Source organism: Schistocerca americana, chromosome 4, assembly GCF_021461395.2.
Source record: "Schistocerca americana isolate TAMUIC-IGC-003095 chromosome 4, iqSchAmer2.1, whole genome shotgun sequence".
Classification (NCBI taxonomy): Eukaryota; Metazoa; Arthropoda; class Insecta; order Orthoptera; family Acrididae; genus Schistocerca; species Schistocerca americana.
The window spans coordinates 730,643,081-730,664,127 of record NC_060122.1 but is presented as its reverse complement, the minus strand read 5'-3'; positions in this window follow the sequence as shown (position 1 = coordinate 730,664,127).

Below are 21,047 nucleotides of genomic sequence, written 5' to 3'. Positions count from 1 at the left end.
ATTCCAATCACTACGAGAGCAACATCATTGGTAATATTAAAGCCCTGACGATGCTCACGCATTGACTGAAATCGATTCTAAACAGAAGTAAAGATTTCTAATTCAACGAACAATGCTGAACCTCCTTTTGTATTAGTACTGGTGTGGTGGTCATGGTGCAAGCAACTCCTGATAGAGTCATCATTCAAAATAAATGGACGTTACTGAGGTTCGTCTTGTAACGACCACTCATACCAACACGGAATTCGCTCCACTGTGACACGTAGGAAGGCTGAAAGCGTGTGTTTCAAAATGATTGTCACCGGATCAATCTTTGGCCATGATCCGCTAGTGGCGGTATGAAGGGAATCGGCAGCTGCTAGTTCCTTAGGCGCAGCTTGCTTCGGTCTCTCACTAGCTCAATCCTCCAAACTGTAGCACGTAAACGCCGGGCTAGTGTGAACAGCGTGGCCCACCGTAGCGACTCGGTGTGGATCTGTGCACGCTGTCCAGTGGCAGCGCCAAAACTCAAAGCCATCAAACGAGGAACACACACTGAGCCGGACTGCGCCCACAGCGCTCTTGAATCGGCAGGTAAGTTATGTCGTGCTCTCTAGTAGGACACTATAACACTCGTTGGTAGGTTACAACAGACAAGGGTAAACGTCTCAATTAAAATGGTTCAAATGGCTTGAGCACTATGGGACTTAACATCTGTGGTCATCAGTCCCCTAGAACTTAGAACTACTTAAACCTAACTAACCTAAGGACATCACACACATCCATGCCCGAGGCAGGATTCGAACCTGCGACCGTAGCGGTCACGCAGTTCCGAGCAGAAGCGCCTAGAACCGCACGGTCACACCAGCCGGCAAACTTCTCAATTTTAAATATCTAGAATGCGAAATCACATGTGAATACAACCATGATGGAGACAATAAGTAAATAAATTTTCTCCCATATGTGGAACGATTGTTCAAAATTTGCAGAGTGAGCATAAGGTAGGAAATTCTAAACGAAGTTTTACAAAACATCAACAGTAACAATCCTAAGTCACAGAAGTGAAGCAAGGGTGACACCAAGACATCAAGACACCAAGGTGGCGCAAGAAACGAGGTTCCTATGAAGAGAGGAGGGATACACAACTGATGACCGTGAAAGAAATGAGGATATAGGAAATATTTTGGGAATGTACAACCTAAATCAAGAAGAATTAACGACAGTTGGATAAAATTTAAGGTTCATGTACTCCATATGGGTGAAGAAAGACTTCCAGCAAAAGCTCTGTTACAAATGTACTGGAATTAGAAATGTAGAACGGCCATCCAAGAGGTGGAGTACTGTAACAGGCAGTTTCCGTAACACATGGAGAGAAAAAGAAGACGAAGCCAGACTATATCCGATTACTGATGAGCGGCAAGTTTCTGAAGCTTATCGCATTGTGGAAGACCATATAGATACAGCAATACTGCAATGGATGGACAAAGAAATCAGTAATAAAGAAAACAAATGGAATATTTAAATTTAATGGTGCAAGTGTACAGTCTATCAGTAACAGAAAACAGTTACAAGACGTTAGTGGCTGCTATCCTAGAGATGATGCTTATCGAACAATTTAAGAGATGGGCTAATATCATCGTATCAAGTCGGTGTGGATCAAACAAGTGAAACAAAGATGCACAGGTAATGGATAACGGAATCATTGGAAGAAATACAATGTTGTCAACGGAAAGGATTTTGAATAAATCTAGGAAACAGGCAATCAAGGAAGGTTACGCATCCTTCACCTACTTCCTTGTCATACACTGAAGAACCAAAGAAGCAGGTACACCGGCCTAGTATCGTGTAGGGCCCCCGAAAGCTCGTAGAAGTGCCGCAATACGACGTGGCATGGACTCAACTAATGTCTGAAGTAGTGCTGGAGGGAACTGATACAACGAATCCTGCAGGGCAGTACACAGATCCTAACAGTACGAGGGGCTGGAGATCTCTTCTGAACAGCAGATATGCTCAATAATGTTAATGTCTGGTGAGTCTGGTGGCTAGTGGAAGTGTTTGAACTCAGAAAAGAGTTCCTGGGGCCACTCTGTAGCAATTCTGGAAATGGAGATGTTGCAATGTCCTCGAGGAATCGACCAAATTATCGGAATGCACAATGGACATGACTTGATGCAGATGATCAGACAGGATGGTTACGTATGTGTCACCTGTCAGAGTCGTCTCCAGAAGTATCAGGGGTGCTATATCACTCCAACTACACACGCTCCACACTATTACAGAGTCTCCACTTCTTCAACTGTCCACTACTGATATGCAGGGTCCATGGATTCGTGAGGTCGTCTCCATACCGTACACGTCCATCCGCTTGATGCTATTTGAAACGAGGCTCGTCCGACCAGAAAACATGATTCCTGTGATCAACAGTCCAATGCCAGTGTTGACGGGCCCTGTCGACGCGTAAAGCTTTGTGTCTTGCTGTTATCAAGGGTACATGAGTGGACCTTCGGCTCCGGAAGCCCATATCGATGACATTGCGTTGAATGGTTCGCACTCTGACACTTTGATGACACAGCATTGCAATCTCTAGCAATCTGAGGAAGTGTTGCACTTCTGTCAGGTTGAACAATTCTCTTCAGTCGTCATCGGTCCCGCTCTTGCAGGATCTTTTTCCGGCCTCAGCGATGTCGGAGATTTGATGTTTTACTGGATTCCTGACATTCACGGTACACTCGTGAAATGGTTGCACGGGAAAATCCCCATTGCATCGCTACCTCGGAGATGCTGTGTCCAATCGCTCGTGCCCCGGCTATTCACCACGTTCAAACTCACTTAAATCTTGACAACCTGCCATTGAAGCAGCTGTTACCAATCTACAGTCATTTTTTCCTTAATAGGCTATGAGAGGGAATAATGGATGATAGTGGAAGTGGAACACTACAGATGTGTACTGGAAAAATACACACAAACACACGCACACACACACACACACACACACACACACAAGCACACACACACACACACACACACACACACACACACACACACACACACACTCACCGCCAGAATTTACATCATATATACGATTATGGTTATTAACTTCGAAACACCTTTAAGATTAGCAAATAACGAAATTGTACATATTGTGTGTAATAGTATACTCGTAGTAGGGTAACACGTTACTAAATTTCTAGGTGGTTACTGGGGTTTACAAAGTGCGTAATTTAGGACACAGGCAGCAGCGACGGCTCTAGCCCAGATGGTCATCGAGTCGAACTGATCATGGATGACATGTATGGGCACGTCATTGAAATCTGTTTAACTTCTACGGCACATTTCACCAATCGTTATTTTTATGTGTAACAAACACAGAGCTGCTAAGAACTTCAGTGTTACTTCTCTAGCTTGGGCAGTGTATCATCATCTGACTGACTTCTTCTTTTAGTCGTCATTTATCTGACTGGTTTGATGCGGGCTGATACCTCTCGTGTGCCAGCCTCTTCATCTCATCCTATGCCCGCAATTTTTTGTAGAGTATAAACAATGTCTTCCTCTACAGTTTTTACCCTTTACAGCTCCCTCTGGTACCACGGAAGCTATTCCTAGTATCCTGTCCCTTCTTCTTGTCAGTGTTTCCATGTGGTACTTTGTGGGCCGACTCTTAAGGAGAACCATCTTATTCCTTGCTTTACACCTAATTGTCAAGATTTTTCTGTAACAGCACATCTCAAGCTCGACGATTCTCTTCTTTTGGTTTTCCTATAGTCCACGATACCCTACCAGACAATACTGTGCTCGAAACAGATGTCGGAAATTTCTTTCTCAAATGATGGTCTATGTTTGATACCAGTAGATTACTTTTAGCCAGGAACGCCCGCTTTGCCTGTGTTGATCTGCTTTTTATGTCATCCTCACTTCGCCCGGCATCGATAATTTTCCTGTCAAGGAAGCAGAATGCCTTATCTTCATGTACTTCGTGTTCACTAGTTTTGATGTTAAGTTTCTCGCTTTTCTCCTTCCTGTTGCTTCTCATTACGTTCATCTTTCTTTAGTTAAATCTCAGTCCACATTTTGTAGTAGTTAGAGTATTCCATTCAACAAATCTCGTAATTGTCCTTCACCAAAGCCAAGAATTGCAGTGTCATCATCGAATCTCATCACTGATATACTTTCACCCTGAATTTTATATCCACTCTGGAACCCCCTTTTTTTTATTTTTGACGTGATATTGGTTCCATTCCATTTTGACTGTCTGATGCAGCACCAGTTATTAATAGTTTTGAATGAGATCTGTCTCGTTTGCAAAATCGTTTTTATTTCCGTCATTGGTTCTCGGATGCTTAGACTGAACAATAGCGGCGAAAAACTGCGTCCCTGTCTTACCCCCTTTTTAATCCGAATACTTCGTTCTTGGTATTCCATTCTTATTGTTACTTCTCGGTTCTTGAACTTATTGTATATTACTCATTTTGCCCTATAGCTTACTCCTGTTATTCTCAGAATTTGGAAAATTTGCACCATATTACGCTATCGAACGCTTTTCTGCATGTTAACCAGTCCTATGAACGTGTCTTGATTTTTCTTGGGTCTTCTTTCTATTATCAAGCGCAACGTCAATTCTTCCTCTACGGTGCTTTACATTTCGTAAAGCGAAACTGATCGTCATCTAACAGACAATTTTCTTTTCCATCGTGCTTTGTATTATTGTTGAATGACAGACTACGGTATTTTTATATTGTGTATACCACATGGCCACAATTTTAAAATAGGTTACATATCTACTTAAAGCTGTGGAATGGTCCTAGACTCCGTAAACAAGAGCAAGAAAGAAACGATATCCGATTACGAGGAAAGCGATATACTCCTTTGACTTGTAAGACGTGAGATATAACCGATAGAGTCTGTGTGATTTGATACTTGCCGACTTTCTTTCGTGCTATAAGGGAGTTGAGATCGTTAGACCGTACCGTTGATTTATAAAATGCTTGGTCCTCGATAAGTCTCAACAGCCCATATACATTAAATGCTGCGAGCGGGTTCGAGAAAATAAATACCTTCCGCTGTCTCAGGAAATGCGAAATTAACGACCTGAGAGGCACTTAGTTTCAACAAAAGAGATTTTCGCAATAAATTCCCCGCTGCCTTGCACTCACCTGAATCTCTCGCCATCTCTTTCGATTGTGGAAATTTGCGTCTCTTTCCTTTACTGACGACTATAACTGGAAGAAGAATTTCTGAATACTTGCCTGTTGATTAACACATCAAAGTGTTTACTAATATTGGCAACTCATTCACGTCTGTTGATAACTAATTTGTGGAGATTCCGCAGCACCATCGATTTCGAGGCGCTATTCTCAAAACAGGCAAAAAGCTTTAGAATTTCCGTGATTTTATTTACTTCCAAAAGCAAAATACTATTTCTTCCATATATCAGATGGTATAACATTTGCGTGAATTCGATTACAGAAGGCATAAAAAGAAGACGAACAATCTTCTGGATTCTCGTCAACGTAACAGATGCACTACTGGTAATAATTTTACATGAAAATATTTGTGTGTGAATGTTTAACATGCAAAAGCTCGAATTCGTTAGCGTGAATTTCACCACCTCCCCCACGCATCCACGAGTACTAAATTACATCATGGTATGAGACTGGGAAAACGTAGGTTATCTATTAGGGGTCGAGAAAAATGAAGCCACTGTTTGCTAGGCAATATTAATGGAACAGAATTACATACCGTTACAATTCTTCCACGGGGGGAATGTAATTCATGCGTTTGCAGTTACCACTGTTAGGCGCCAAACAACGTCGATGCTGCTGAACCGTTGACCGAACAACGGCTGTCAGTGTTGCAGGTATGATAGCTGCAGAGGACGCCTCGGTGGTTTCTTGTAGTTTGTGCAGCTTGGGTGGCGTATGTTGCTAAACTTCATTTTTCAATGGACAGAAGTCAAGAGATGCAAGGTCTGGAGACTGGTGGGTACTGAATAGCTCCTCTTCGACCTATCCCTTATCCAGCTAGATTTACATCCAAGTAGGCTCTGACATCCGTGTGGTAGTGAAGCGGGCGCCATCTTATGGTAGTTAAAATCTTTAATTTCCAAACACCTCTCGGATGGCAGGTAAAACGATGTTTGCAGCATATGAAGGTCCACCTCATCAGTTACGATACCTTAAAAGAACAATGGGTCAATCAAACTGCGCGATAACAGACCGCACCACGCGTGAACACCTGGTAGACTTAACATGATTGTCCACGCGAACCCGACTATTTTCAGCAGCCCAGTTGAAGCAGCCGTGGCGGTTTACAGTAACTGCCCCAAGTCAGACCGGATAACCATACCCGAAAACCGTTCATCCTTGCGAAGCATGTCTTCCATCTGGGTTGTCCTCGTTCATAGCGCGCAGTGAACTTGGAATGTACAATTTCCTCTTTGAAGCCTTCAGAATTCGTCGTATGCATGATCGGCTTACCCCGCTTTCACGTGCACCCTTCATCACAGATTTTTGAGGTTACCTAGTAAATTGTTGCAAGTCAGCAGTGCCGGAAGCTGGATATGTTGAAATTTTTGGTCAGCCATACCGTTCCTTATGCACATCCTGATCAGTGCCGTCGGTCTCAAATTTATTCCGCACACGATAAACAGTACTTGTTGGTGGCTGAGTTCCGTAAATATTATTTCATTGCTGTTGTACTTCCGTCATATCCTCAGTACGACTTCAATACGGCCTTCCGTTGCTCAAACTACAATCTTACTTCATCCACTGCTCTACTGTCATCTGCCAACGTGCGCCAAGATCTATTGAGAAAACAGTGGACTACTCTACCGCGCAAAATTGCAACGATATGTCATTTTGTTTCAAAGTATTAACTATCAAAGAGCGTCTACATTTTTCTGGGCCCTATGTATTACTAAACGGCTAATCCGGTTCATGGCAGACGATTCCAAATGCATGTAGGTTATCTAACGGGCTTCCGGTGGCAAATCTTTCAATATTTCGTGTAATTATCGACAGAATTTAAGAGTGTAGAACGCTGTCACACCCTGCCCAACAGGATGTGTTACCCTGTGTTAAACGCCTAACACAGTAAGGCAAGTATTACAATTACCAACTGTGTATATGTCTTGAGGCAGGGTAAATCACAGAGATCGAATACCCAGACTATACTCACCCATTATATTCATTTTCTAAGTAAAAAAACCTCTTGCTGCACTGTATTTTATTTCCCAGAAGCGTTTCGCCTTTTTTCACTTAAAGGCATCACCCTCCTCAGATCCAAGCCACAGTCCATACGGAACGTACAAGAAATCGGTCTGATTGGGAAGTCAGCAGTCGAAAATGCCATTTGCATCAACAAGCGAAGACAATAGTTACATAGTTACACCGTAGCCACCGTATTCATCTAATCCCCATGGTAACTTACCAGGTTAGCAAGAGAGCACACTGTGCTAAACGATCGCGCGTCTCCTCAAGCAGTTTGCAAGTCGTATGAAACGGTTTCCTTACATGTAGAATCAACACAATGAAAAAAAAAAAAGACCGGTAGGTAATATGACGATATGAATTCGTATAGCTAATCTGTTACTTGCACTTTCATAAAGTGTTTGCCAGTTTGTTCCTCATGTATAAAATCCAAAATCATGTGGAAGTGTAGCTACAATATTACCATGCAGCATTTCCAAACAGGGCAACGGCCTTCGGCCTTGCCGCAGTGGATACACCGGTTCCTGTCACATCACCGAAGTTAAGCGCTGTCGGGCGTGGCAGGCACTTGGGTGGGTGACCATCTGGGCCGCCATGCACTGTTGCCATTTTTCGGGGTGCAGTCAGCCTCGTGATGCCAACTGAGGAGCTACTCGACCGAATAGTAGCGGCTCCGGTCAAACAAAACCATCATAACGACCGGGAGAGCGCTGTGCTGACCACACGCCCCTCCTATCCTCATCCTCATTGAGGATGACACGGCGGTCGGATGGTCCTGGTGGGCCACTTGTGGCTTGAAGACGAAGTGCTTTTATTTCCAAAAAGGAATCCACTGCCATTGTCTCTTCGCACTCGGTTTTTTACAGCCCTTGAATAAATGCCCCCACAGCTGGACGTGCCTTAATGGCATTCCACAAAAATAACTGAAATGGAGGGTCATAAGTAGAACCGAAACCTAAATTTCCACTTTACAGAAGTCCGGTGGGACAGATAAATTCTTCTGTGTTACATAAAGTTACCCAGTCACAGTCGTGTTTATCTGTTTTCAAAATAATTGGCTGAAAAACCTGAAAGTTCAGTATTATGCTGATCGACTTAAATGATGTTCATATTTGGACTGACAAGTTATAAACACAGTTTGTTCGAGAAACATCAGTTTATATTAACTCGATCATTCGATGCCATAGAGCATCGACTTCTTGAAAGATGGCTTGCGATGAAAAGTCAATGATTAGCTCCTCTGAATACTTAAATCCATTTAAGAGAACTGCACCATTAATTTATAGAAATTCTAACAATGTACCGTAGTCCCTCCCCTGTCATCAAACTAGCTTCATTGTTCATAAATGTGCAATTCGCTTTTTCTACTAAGTAGCGTGTAACAAGACCTCCCAAAAAAATTACAGTTACGGAAAAGCTTTAACCGACGATTCTAGAGAACGTGGCAGAGTCGCCGCTCAAAACCACAAAACAAAAGCGACTCGCCGCTACGACATCCGTAAAACCAAATGGGCTGCGCCCTCGTAACTTCTTACTTACATGCTGTCCTAGCTCCCTGGCTTCTAACGCCACAAAAATGGGTCAGCACACATATTGCCAGTGCAATAACGATTATTTATATAGGGCATTTTCCACAAGAGATATAAGCGGTGTAGCGTACCTGCTACGAAGGCAAGAAAAACAAGGTTAATTGATCGAGTTTACGTTAATTGGTAGATTATATTCTTCCTTTTTCAAAGTTGTTCCTAATTATCTAATCTGATGGTGCATAGGAAACGTGTGTAAATCTATTGATGTCTATGCCCATAATCTATTGTCATTATTAGGAATTATCTCCACTTTCTGTTGAAGCGAACGGACTGATGGAACATCCCTCGTAATATATATATTTTACTTCCTTCCTATTGTTTATTACTATGACTACACAAGTACGAATACAGTACTTTTGAAAGTACATTATGATGCTAGACTGAGGCGACGGAAGTCATGGGATAGCGGTATGCACATATACAGATGGCGGCAGTATCGACTACATAAGGTACAAAAGTGCAACGCATAGCTCATAGTTGGAGCTATCATATGTACTCAAGTGATTAATGTGAGAAAGTTTCCGACCTGATTATGGCCACGCGACGGGAATTAAGAGCCTTTAACGCAGAATAATAGTTGGAACTAGATACACAGGACATTCCATTTCGGAAATCGTTAGGGAATTCAAAATTCCTACTTCCACAGTGTCAAGAGTGTGCCGAGAATAACGAATTTCAGGCGTTAGCTCTCACAGTGGACAACGCCGTGGCCGATGGCGTTCGCTTAACGACCGAGAGCAGCAGCGTTAGTGCAGAGTAGTGAGTGCTAACAGACAAGCATCACTGCGTGGAATAACATCAGAAATCAATGTCTGATATACGACAAACGTATCCGTTTTCACAGTGCGGTGAAACCTGGCATTAATGGTTTGTGGCACCAGACACGATTATCTTTGCCCACAGAAAGACGTTGTCTGCTGCGCCTCTCCTGGGTTCGTGATCATATCAGCTGCCCGCGCCCCCCCCCCCTTTTTTTGTCGTCGGCCTTCTGACTGGTTTGATACTACCCGCCAAAAATTCCTCTCCTGTGCCATCTCAGAGTATCAGTTGCAAAAGTAAGTCCTCAGTTACTTGCTGGATGTATTCCAATCTCTGTCTTCCTCTACAGTTTTTGCCTTCTAGTACCAAGGAAGTTAGTCCCCGATGTCTTAACAGATGTCTTATCGCCTGTTGCTTCTCACTGTTGGTGTTTCACACATATTACTTTCCTCTCCGATTCTGAGCAGAACCTTCTCTTCCTTACCTTATCAGCAAAAATAATTTTCAACATTCGTCTGTAGCACCACATCTCAAATGCTTTGATTTTCTACTGTTGTGGATTTCCCACATTCCATGTTTCATTACCGAGAAAAGTTGTGCTCCGAAATTTCTTCCTCAAATTAAGGTCTATGTTTGGTACTAATAGACTTCTCTTGGCCAGCAATGCCCTTCTTTCCATTGCTAGTCTGGTTTTGATGTTCTCTTTACTCCGTCCGTCATTGGTTATTCTGCTGTCTAGGTAGTAGAAATCCTTAACTTCATCTACTTAGATAACCATCATCGTGATGTTAAGTTCCTCGCTGTTCGTATTTCTGCTACTTCTTATTCCTTTAATCTTTCTCCAATTTATCCCGATTCATATTCTGTCGAATAAATATTCTACTCTTTATTCCATTCAGCAGATCATGTAATTCATCTTCACTTTCACTCACAATAGTAATGTCATCAGCGAATCGTATCATTGATATCTTTTCACCTTGAATTTAATTCCTTTCCTGAACCTTCCTTTTATTTCCATCATTGCTTCCTCGATTTACAGATGGAACAGTGGCGGAAAAAGACCACTGACTGGAAATGTTCAGCTACTTGGAGACCACTTGCAGCTATTCATGGACTTCATGCTCCCAAACTACGCTATGCCACGACAGCTGTTGATTTGAAGAACGTTCTGGACATTTCAAGCGAGTGATTTGACCACCCAGATCGCCCGTCGTGAATCCCATCGAACATTTATAGGTCATAATCGGGAGATTAGTTCGTGCACAATATCCTGCATTGGCAACATTTTCGCAAATGTGGATGGCTACGGAGGGAGCATTGCACAGGCCTTCTGAAGCGGATTTCTAGTGACTTCTTGAGTCAATGCTACTTCGAGTTACTGGTCTATGGCAGGCAAAAGAAGTTCCGAGACGAATATTAGGAGGTATCTCATGACTTTTGTCACCTCAGCGTGTAGTGCTTCTAGCTGACCCACCCAGAGGGATGTGGGTCTTAAAACGGTGCTTCCACGATGTGGAGATGCGCCGGCTCTGGATTGATTCCGCTCTACGTACCGCCCAAGCTGGATTTGGGTTTTGGTGGATTCCCATATTCCAGTAGGTGAATACCGTGCTACTACCCAAATCCCGCCTTAGTTTCGCGATATGCAAACATTTGTGAAACTTTTTCTCACCTTCAAATGAATAACACTACACTTAGACAGTTAGGGTACACATACTGCGTCCCAGGGGCTAACGATTTGGCGACAGGAAGGGTATGTGGGCAAACTTTTAAGACTAACAGTGCCATCCGTCAGTAACCATGCCGACCGTGCATCATTGTGAGTAAAGACACAGGAACAAGGTGAAGAAGATGGTGCTTGAATAACACTACACCCAGACAGTTGGGGTACACATACTCCGTCCCAGGAAGGGCATCTGGCCATATTTTTAAAACTAACAGTGACATCCATATGTAACCATGCCGACCGTGCGTCGTTGCAAGTAAAGGCAAAGCAAGAAGATGAAGAAGATAGTGTACAGCGCTTGATATGCTGTTGGGTGCCAATTTGTTTCTTACTACTGTCTGATTGTATTTTAATTAACAATGTAACTGTAATACTTTGTGCCCTTCGTAATACTTTCCGCTCCTAAGTCACTTTTCGCTATTATGTCTCTGTGGTATATCATAATTACTGGAACTCTGAGTTGCTTAAGTGATAGCTTTTAGCACCAGCTATTCAAAGACACATTTATTGATTGAATGTAATAAATATTTTTGTATTATTGATTTTAAAGTGCCAGAACCCTTTCGGGACTGTCACTGCAAGTATTTTTAATACTGTTGTCGTATAGAGAACCGAAATTATTAAAACTATCAATTCTGTTTATACATTGTCTATACGCCGGTGTAGTTATTATGAAGCATGTCGGTAACCTACATATACGGGTCCCTTTGTAATATTGTTCGTCGTATGCTGCTGTACTGCCTGTGTTCAGGACGAAAGCTATTATCAACCTTCGAGCCTCCTGTTCCCGTTGGATTTACCGTTACGGCACTACCATTGTCTCGCTAGCTACCTGCGTCCAATCGTTCAATGGTCCGTGGAACCCAGACACGGTCCTAACACATCTTTTCAGCTCGCAAAACTTAGCAGCATAATGCGTATTCGCCAGACTCAAGGACCTCCCTAGACCGCCTCTGCGATCCTCTACACTCACTTCCCACTCGTAGAACGCGACCGCCCCGTTTTCTGGTATCTTAAGGTGCAGCTTCACGTAACATCCATGAATATTTGTCACTAGTGATTGACATTATCTAAGTCGAAAATACTCAGCTTTCGGATCACTGGGAAAATGGGTACTCCTTCACTGAAACATCTCCAGGTTGAGCAACCGGGTTTCATTTAGCTCCTACATGACTTTGAAAGGATCCTGACAAACGAACGGGTGCAGAATATGCAAACTATTTCTTTTATCGACATTAATAATTGGCCAATCCATTTGCACAGAATGTATTTTATTTGTTGTCTTACTTGAAATATGCAGGAACTAGACACACTTTTGTGCAGCTTTATTTCATTCAGTGCGACATTCGGCTTTCTATCCATCTTCAACCTGCGTGATAAATTTAGATCTTCCCCACTGTAACTATTTACGTCGACAGTATTTTGAATGTGACAGCTGCCTTTTGTTCTGTATTTTGTTGCAATTTTAAAAATATATTCGTTGAAAACGCTGTGCAGACAAAGATATAAATGTATAACTCAAGTCAAAATGAAGGAAACCCGGAAAGATTCCTTGGATGAAACAAAGTCATATAAAAAGTGGCTGGTAGCAACATTTCTTGAACTAATACAATCTACAACCGTGGAGCTCGACCATCATTAATATGCATACATTGATGTCTAATTTAATCCTACGTCATCCAGTCATATTTACTATCACTTCGTTATCTGCAATATATTTGACGAATTTTCAGCTGAATTCAGTTTTTCCTCAGCCGAAGGACTCTATTCAATTTGCTACAGGAATATAAGATCGATGTCAGTCAACATTTTCCCATGTGTCTTTTTTTACTGTGCGTATGTTTTCGTTTTGGATTTGGAAAGACCATTGAAATGAGAAACTCATTGGCAGTAAGGTTAAGTATTTGCTCACTAAACTGTGAGAACGAGCAACTGTTATAGGCATCCAGTAAAGTTTTGAATCGAGGAGGTACGAATGCACTACTGTACTTGGAATACCGTAGCAGTACTGTCGAGTTACGTTTACATGTTAACCTCCAGAACGTTCTGCAGGGCTAGGGTGAGGAAGTAAGAGAAGAAGTGATAATGGCAATAAATATGAATCCACGGTGACCAACTTTGCTTAATGATTACATTCTTGTATCCTCCTGAGCGCTTCTGTGGGGGAGTACAAAGAGTCCTGTAGCAGTTTCCTAACCAATGACACGATATGGTCGTCTTTCATTGAGGTTGTGTCATGAGTTCCTTGTAGATCAGGCCTGAATAAAAGATTTGACATAGACTAGTTCTGTTTGTGAACGCACTGAGATGCAGCGGGAAAATATAAATGAAATAAAAAAAATTAACATACTGTATCAGTAGTTGTCAGTCAACAAACGAATGACGTAAAAGGTGACAATCTGTTTGTCTCAACGGGGATGTGTGTCTTTGAAACAGAAAATAATTACAGACACTGCTGAAGTGCAATTCGGCGTAGTTCAGTAAGTAATAGAATGTGATTTCACATGTGATATTGGTTGCGTTACTAGCGTCTAGCTGAGCAGTGATGTAAAGAGACGTCGGAAAGAACTAGTTAATATTCACAACTTTCCATAATGTAATGCCCTCAAAATAAAAATTATTTTTCTGTAATGACCAAACAGTTGCAGTAGAATCCAAATGTCCTGCAAAGGAGTTTGGCCTATAATATACATCGATCTGGGACATTTCTTTGTCAGAATATTTAATAGCCGAAGAAATCATCGGAAGATGCAAGTGTGGTGACAACAAGACCTAATTCAGAAAATATTACTACTCTCATGGGTAAGTAATGGCAGAAATAGCTGAAGGAAAATCTGATAGGCAGTCGGAGGAAGCAGTAAGGAGCAGTTAAATCAGTGTCAGCGTATAATCTCCGAGTCTCTGAGGATTATTAGTGACTGACTATATACGAAAACAAAGAATGAAAGGAGGTAGTAAAGTTTCGCCAAAGACGATAAACCGGGTGAGAAATATTTGCAAAATCCATAGTTTCCTTCAAGGGATGACCATCAATGCACCCAAAAGCAGTAGTACCGTTCTGCGTCTCCGTCACAGCAACCCTACGATGTACGTTGCGCACACGTTAGGGAACAAGCCACGTCTACGATAATTGTAATCTACTTCATTTTTGCATGTACTCTCTTTCAATGAAGCCAAAGACAGACACGGACATACCGATGGAAATATCATATGTCTCGCATTTAACAGACGCGGCGATCGATCGCCTTCAGAACATCGACATTTCGATTATTCGGGTTTCTCCTCAATCTTCTGAAAACGGTTCTTCCTTTTGCAATAACAACTTGTGTTTCTTACGTAATGGCATCATTGTCAAAAGAACGATAAACTCTAAGCCTTCCTTCCTCTTCTTGTCATTCAGCGTGATGGATGATGCATTTATTCTTCATTATCAGCAGCATTATTGTTCTTTTCATAATACACCGAAGAGCCAAAGAAACTGGTTCACCTGCCTACTATCGTGTAGGGCCCCCGTGATCACGCAGAAGTGCGGCAACATGACATGGCATGGACTCGACTAATGCCATAAAGTAGTGCTGGACGGAACTGACACCATGAATCCTGCAGGACGGTCCATAAATCCGTACGAATATGACAGGGTGGAGATCTCTTTTGAGCAGCACGTTGCAAGGCATCCCAGGTATTCTCAATAATGTTCATAGGTGGGGAGTTTGGTGGCCAGCGGAAGTGTTTACACTCAGAAGGGTGTTCCTGGAGCCAGACTGTAGAAATTCTGGACTTGGGGGTGTCACAATGTCCTGCTGGAATTGCACAAATCTGTCGGAATGCACAATGAACATGAATGGATGCAAGTGATAGGATAGGATGGTTACGTACGTGTGACATGTCAGAGTCGTATCTAGACGTATCACGGATCCCATATCACTCCAACTGCACACGATCCACACCATTACAGAGCCTCCACCAGCTTGAGCAGTCCTCTGCTGACAAGCAGGATCCATAGATTTATTCTGTTGTCTCCATCTCCGTACAGGTCCTTCCACTGGATACAATTTGAAACGAAACTCGTCCTGTCGGGCAATATGTTTGCTGTCAACAACACTCCAAAGTCGTTGTTGACGGTCCCAGGCGAGGCGTCAAGGGTACAAGAGTGTGCCTTCGGCTCCGAAATCCCATTTCGATGATGTTTCATTGAATGGTTCGCGCGCTGACACTTGTTGATGGCTTAGCATTGAAATCTGCAACAATCTTCGTAAAGTTTGCACTTCTGTCAAGTTAAACAATTCTCTTCAGTCATCGTTGTCCCGTTCTTGCTCGATCTTTTTCCGGGTGCAACGGTCAGAGATTTGATGTTTTACCGGATTCCTGATATCCACGGTACACTCGTGAAATGTTCGTACGGGATAATCCCCACTTCATCACTACCTCGGGGATGCTGTGTCCCATGGCTCGTGCTCCGACTATAACGCCACGTTCAGATTCACTTAAATCTTGATAACCTGCCATTGTAGCATCAGTAACCGATCTAACGACTTTGCCAGACACTTGTTTTATATAGGCGTGTGACCGCAGCGCCGTTTTCCGCTTGTTTATTCACCTCTGTATTTGAATACGCAATACTATACCAGTTTCTTTGGCGCTCCAGTGTATTTTTCTGTAGGATAACTGGTCACTTTTCATCAGTCAGTTCCAGCTGTATGACGTTATTTATGACAAGCGGGGTATACACTTCTCAATGCAAAAGTTAGTAATGAAAGCTAAGATAGATTTGCAAACAAACAATTTCATTAAAATGATTATAAACATGAGCTCAGGATGTAAAGGTAGTTAATGTTTCAAATTTTGGTGTGGCATACGTCCCTATTAGATCGCCACCACCTCTAACATTTTAATTTTCCTACATAGCCTTTAAACTCTGTAACTGACATTTTAAACTCTTCCGCAACGTTTCTTCCATAACTTTGCAAGTAGGCTGCGGTTGGCCACTAGTACAGGGTAGTAACAATGCAGGAAATAATGTAAATTACTTTTAGTCCTAAAATTGCTTTCTGCATCCACAATGTTGGGATATTTGTAACTGCTGGTGCGTTGCGCTCATCTGTCCCTCTAAATAATTTTCGTTCCTTGCTAATAATGTTGGATGCGTGAAATTATGAAACCAATCTCGTATTATTCTTTCATTGTCTTGTTTCGGAGAAGTTAAATTTTCAAGAAATCTTTGTCGAATACTTCTTATCATAATGTGTTGGGTTAATTTTATCTGTTTCACTTGTTAATTGCAGGCACTTTCCCGAGTATCCCACTGAAACTTTATAATTTTTTTTCTTTTCCTTACAACTCATTTATTCAGCATTAAAATGACGCTTCTTTTACTGTCGCCAATATAGACGACGAATCCATATAAACATACGAAGACCAACAGTTATTTCTTATTAGGTAAAGCTATCAGTTACGTGAAAGAAACAGGAGAAATTCCATGTACCTATTCACAGAATGTTCTTAAATTAATTTCTTTAGAATGTAGGAAGGTTTTCTCATTTAAATTGTAGCATTCATAAAGGCAAAATTTACATTTCCCTGTCGCAGTGACAAATTTTTAGTGTGAAACTGTTTTTTCCTCTCCTTTTGTTTAAATGTGCCGAGATGGAAATAAGGTCCAAGCTCTAGAAGGGTTACCTCATCAGCAGCTGTTTTACTTTCCCAGTCCTCATTTGAAGGGCAGGCAGAGTGAATAAGCGCCAGAATTTAATTGAAGACGTCCCTGGATGCTTCTAGTTCGCAGTCAGTCGTCCTTATTCAGAGACTCCGCACTTGACAAACAGGATAGGACGTGATAAGAAAATTATTCTTGAAAAGTCGTCAAGTCGTAAGTTACCCGAAAGAAGAGTGACGAGTGGTAAGGTGGACGAGAGAAACGACGCCTAATTCGGAACTTTAAAAAGTTTTCCACAGGACATCTAAAGCTTTCTGTTAAATACGTACACGGTGATTGCCAGTGGAAGAAGTAGATTCCAGTCTTAATATAGTCTGTTAAGTATGATCGTGGTCGGGTTAATCAACAGAAAAATTTATTTCACAACAAACTAAAACACATACATGCAGCGTAAATTAATAAAAGAAAAGTGAAATTACAGTTCATAATACGTCCAGTCACCCGCTACGTCAATAATTGCTTCTCTTCACCAATACATTCTTGAAACCAGGTTTTCACGTATTTGCCTGTGGAGGAGACCTCCAGATGCGTCGAATTTGCATTGATGGCTGCTTTAGAGCGCAGATCTTTTTTGTTTGCAACTTCTTCTTGATTTAAGGCCATAAATTTTCAACAGAATTTGCGTCAGGCGACAGTGAGGGTCAATCCAGTGCTTGCACACCTTTCTCCTTCTTCCAGTCGCTGCAGAGCCTGTTGCGGTTCTTCGGAACATTGTCCTTTTGCAGTATCCAATCTTCATTTTTGTCGATGGACCAACGTTTGGAGGAAGGCATCATTTGACAATCGCGCCACGCAAGCTGCAATCTTTTCTCTTATTGTGTATCTCTGTCGGGAATTCAGATTGAGATGGTAATGCCATTTTGATTTTTGTATGTTACCTACGTGCACGCCAGAGAAAAATTAAGTTACATTAATGTTAAACAGTCTTTGGTCTTTTCGTTGCTCAGTCTTTGTCTCTGCGGAGTCTGATACATTCTTAGTTGGAATGGGGTAGGTGATGGGCGAATTGAGTAGTGCTGTGTTCACTTGTGACGGTATCTGTTACATGAAAAGAGATTCACTGTGCAGGACATCAAGGATGAATGTGATGTGTGTATTAGAAGGCGAAAAGAATATAAGTTTTAAATAATGGCATTATTTTTGAAGAGTCTGAGGTAAGCCTGCAGCACTGCGCGGCTAGAATGATCATTGTCAGCCAGGTAACTTGCTCAGACATGAGAGAAAGACCACCCCCAATTCCCTGAGTTAAGTTTCGACATATTAATTGATTTATTTGGTTTTTATAGAAATTTTCTGTTAACATTGTACCGTCTTTAAATCATTGTTCACATTGTTAAGCATTCACACGTGTTATTTGCGAAGATAATGCGAAGTTTTACTCTGTCTTTTTGAATACGTATTTCATTCTACAATCGTTGTCATGAAACATCATTTCATAGGGATAGTTACTCACCCACTCCACTGTTTATCATTACTGATTACCACATGCAAAAGTTTGAAAATGTGTTTAGAAATAGAAATCTAGCTTAGCTGCTGCATGTTTGCTGTTTGTTGTTGTGTTTGAATCTATACTGTCAATTCGCAAAGTAATGAAAATTTTGATTAGAGCCAGATAACTGTTTTGCTTCAGTTGCGCATCTAATGCTGCGTGTGTGTGTGTGTGTGTGTGTGTGTGTGTGTGTGTGTGTGTGTGTGTGTGTGTCTGTGTGTGAAGTCTTATGGGACTTAACTGCTAAGGTCATCAGTCCCTAAGGTTACACACTACTTAACCTAGATTATTCTGAGGACCCGAATCTCCGCCGCGACAAGCTGCGTTCAGATCATTAACAATTCAGTTCAATTAGGTTCTGTATAGCCAAAGGTTGACACATGAATTTAAGTTGGAGAACAGTTTGTCGAGACATGGTTTTGGTAATACATAGATCTTTGTGGAGTGGGAGGTAAAGGTAAAGTTGGATAAAATTTCATACATAACAAATATATTTACGATGTTATAGGTAATGCATTATGGACATTGCATGCAGGACTAAGGTTCCGCCTACTGCGTTGCGAAAGGACTAAGACGATAGCGTTCACCATCTGTGTGTAATGCTGACCACGTTCTTACTTAAGGGACTGAACGTTCCGCTGGGTCATTCTCTCTCTATTACCTGCCTAAACTGATTATACTATGCAGTAATATCTGAGGACTAAACTGTAAAATTACCAATCGCTTTACGATAACAGAATAAATCAGACTGAAAATTAAATTTCAAATACTGTGATGCAAATTTGTTTTCGTTTTTGAATAATTCCTACGTTCCCCAGACATTTTCAGTTGATTACGAACTGCCGTCAAACTCAGGTGACGAGTAGCTTTTTCTATTGCGTTTTTATTTCAGTATGTCTGACATTAATCACCTTCAGACTTTTAATTATAGCGAACCTCAATCGAATTCGGTATCTTTCATCTAAAACAAGTAATTTTACTGCACGTAACTAAAATTAGTGTTCTCATGTCAGCCATAATCTTAATTAATTATATATTTACTTTTTTATGCTACTTGTCACGATAGTGCCCTTCAGCCCTACACTCTTCTCTGACCAGAGATTGTTTGAGATGCACTTTACAGTACACTTTTGAATGTGCATAATACACAAACTGTAAATGGATTAACAATAATAAAACCATTGTAGTAAAGTGTTGCAGTAAAGTTAGTCTTCGTAATATAATGTTCCGAATCGGAGTAAACATTAATATTAGTAACAGAAATTAAATGAAACGACCGTACAGTAACTGGCTGGGAGATACTGTTTGGCGTCGTTCGGACCCCTGTGGATGTCTTTCTACAATGAAAAGCCAAACAAACTTGTGCACCTGCCTAACATCCTGTAGAGCCCACGTCAGCATGCAGAAGTGCCGCAGCACGATGTGAAATAGATTCAACTAATGTCTGAAGCAATGCTGCAGGGAACCGTCACCATGAATCCTACAGGGCTGTCCACAAATCCGTAAGAGTACAACGGGGTACGTTGCAAGGCAACCCAGATATGCTCAATAACGTTGTCTGGGGACTGGGGAGTTTGGTGGCCAGCAAAAGGGGAAGCTCAGAAGAGTGCTCCTGGAACAATTCTGGACGTGTGGGGTGTCGCATTGTCCTGCTGGAATTTCCCAAGACCGTCGGAATGCACAATGGACATGAATGGAATCAGGTGATCAGACAGGATGCTTACGTACCTGTCACCTGTCACAGTCGTGTCTAGACGTGTCTATCGTCCCATATCACTCCAGCTGCACAGGCCCCACACCATTACAGAGCCTCTACCAGCTTGAATACTCCCCTGCTGACGTGCGGGGTCCATGGATTCATGAGGTTTTCTCCTTCCCTTTACACGTCCATCCGCTACATACAATTTGAAGCGAGACTCGTCCTACAAGGCAACATGTTTCCAGTCATCAACGGTCCAATGTCGGTGTTGACGGGCCCAGGCGAGGCGTAAAGCTTCGTGTCGTGCGGTTATCAGGGGTACACGAGGGTTCTTTCGGCTCCGAAAGCCCTTATCAATGATGGTTCGCACACTGACATTTGTTGATTGCCCAACATTATCTTCAGAAATTTACCGAAGGGCTCCACTTCTGTCACTTTGAAAGATTCTCTTCAGTCGTTGTCGGTCCAGTTCTTGTAGGATCTTTTTCCGGCCGCAGTAGTGTCGGAGATTTGAGTTTTGCCGGATTCCTGATATTCATGGTATACACGTGAAACTGTCATACGGGAAAATCGCCACTTCATCGCTACCTCGGGGATGCTGTGTCCCATCGGTTGTGCGCCGACTATAACACCAATTTCAAACTCACTTAAATCTTGATAACCTGCCATTGTTGCAGCAATAACCGATCTAACAACGGCGCTAGACACTTTTTGCCTTATATAGGCGTTTGCCACCTCAGCGCCGTATTCTACCGGTTTACGTATCTCTGAATTTGATCACGCATGCCTATACCAGTTTCTTTGGCGCTTCAGTGTATTTGACGCCACCCGGCGATTTGCACTTCGATTGATACCTAATCCCCGAGCAAAGCAAAACACGATCCAATC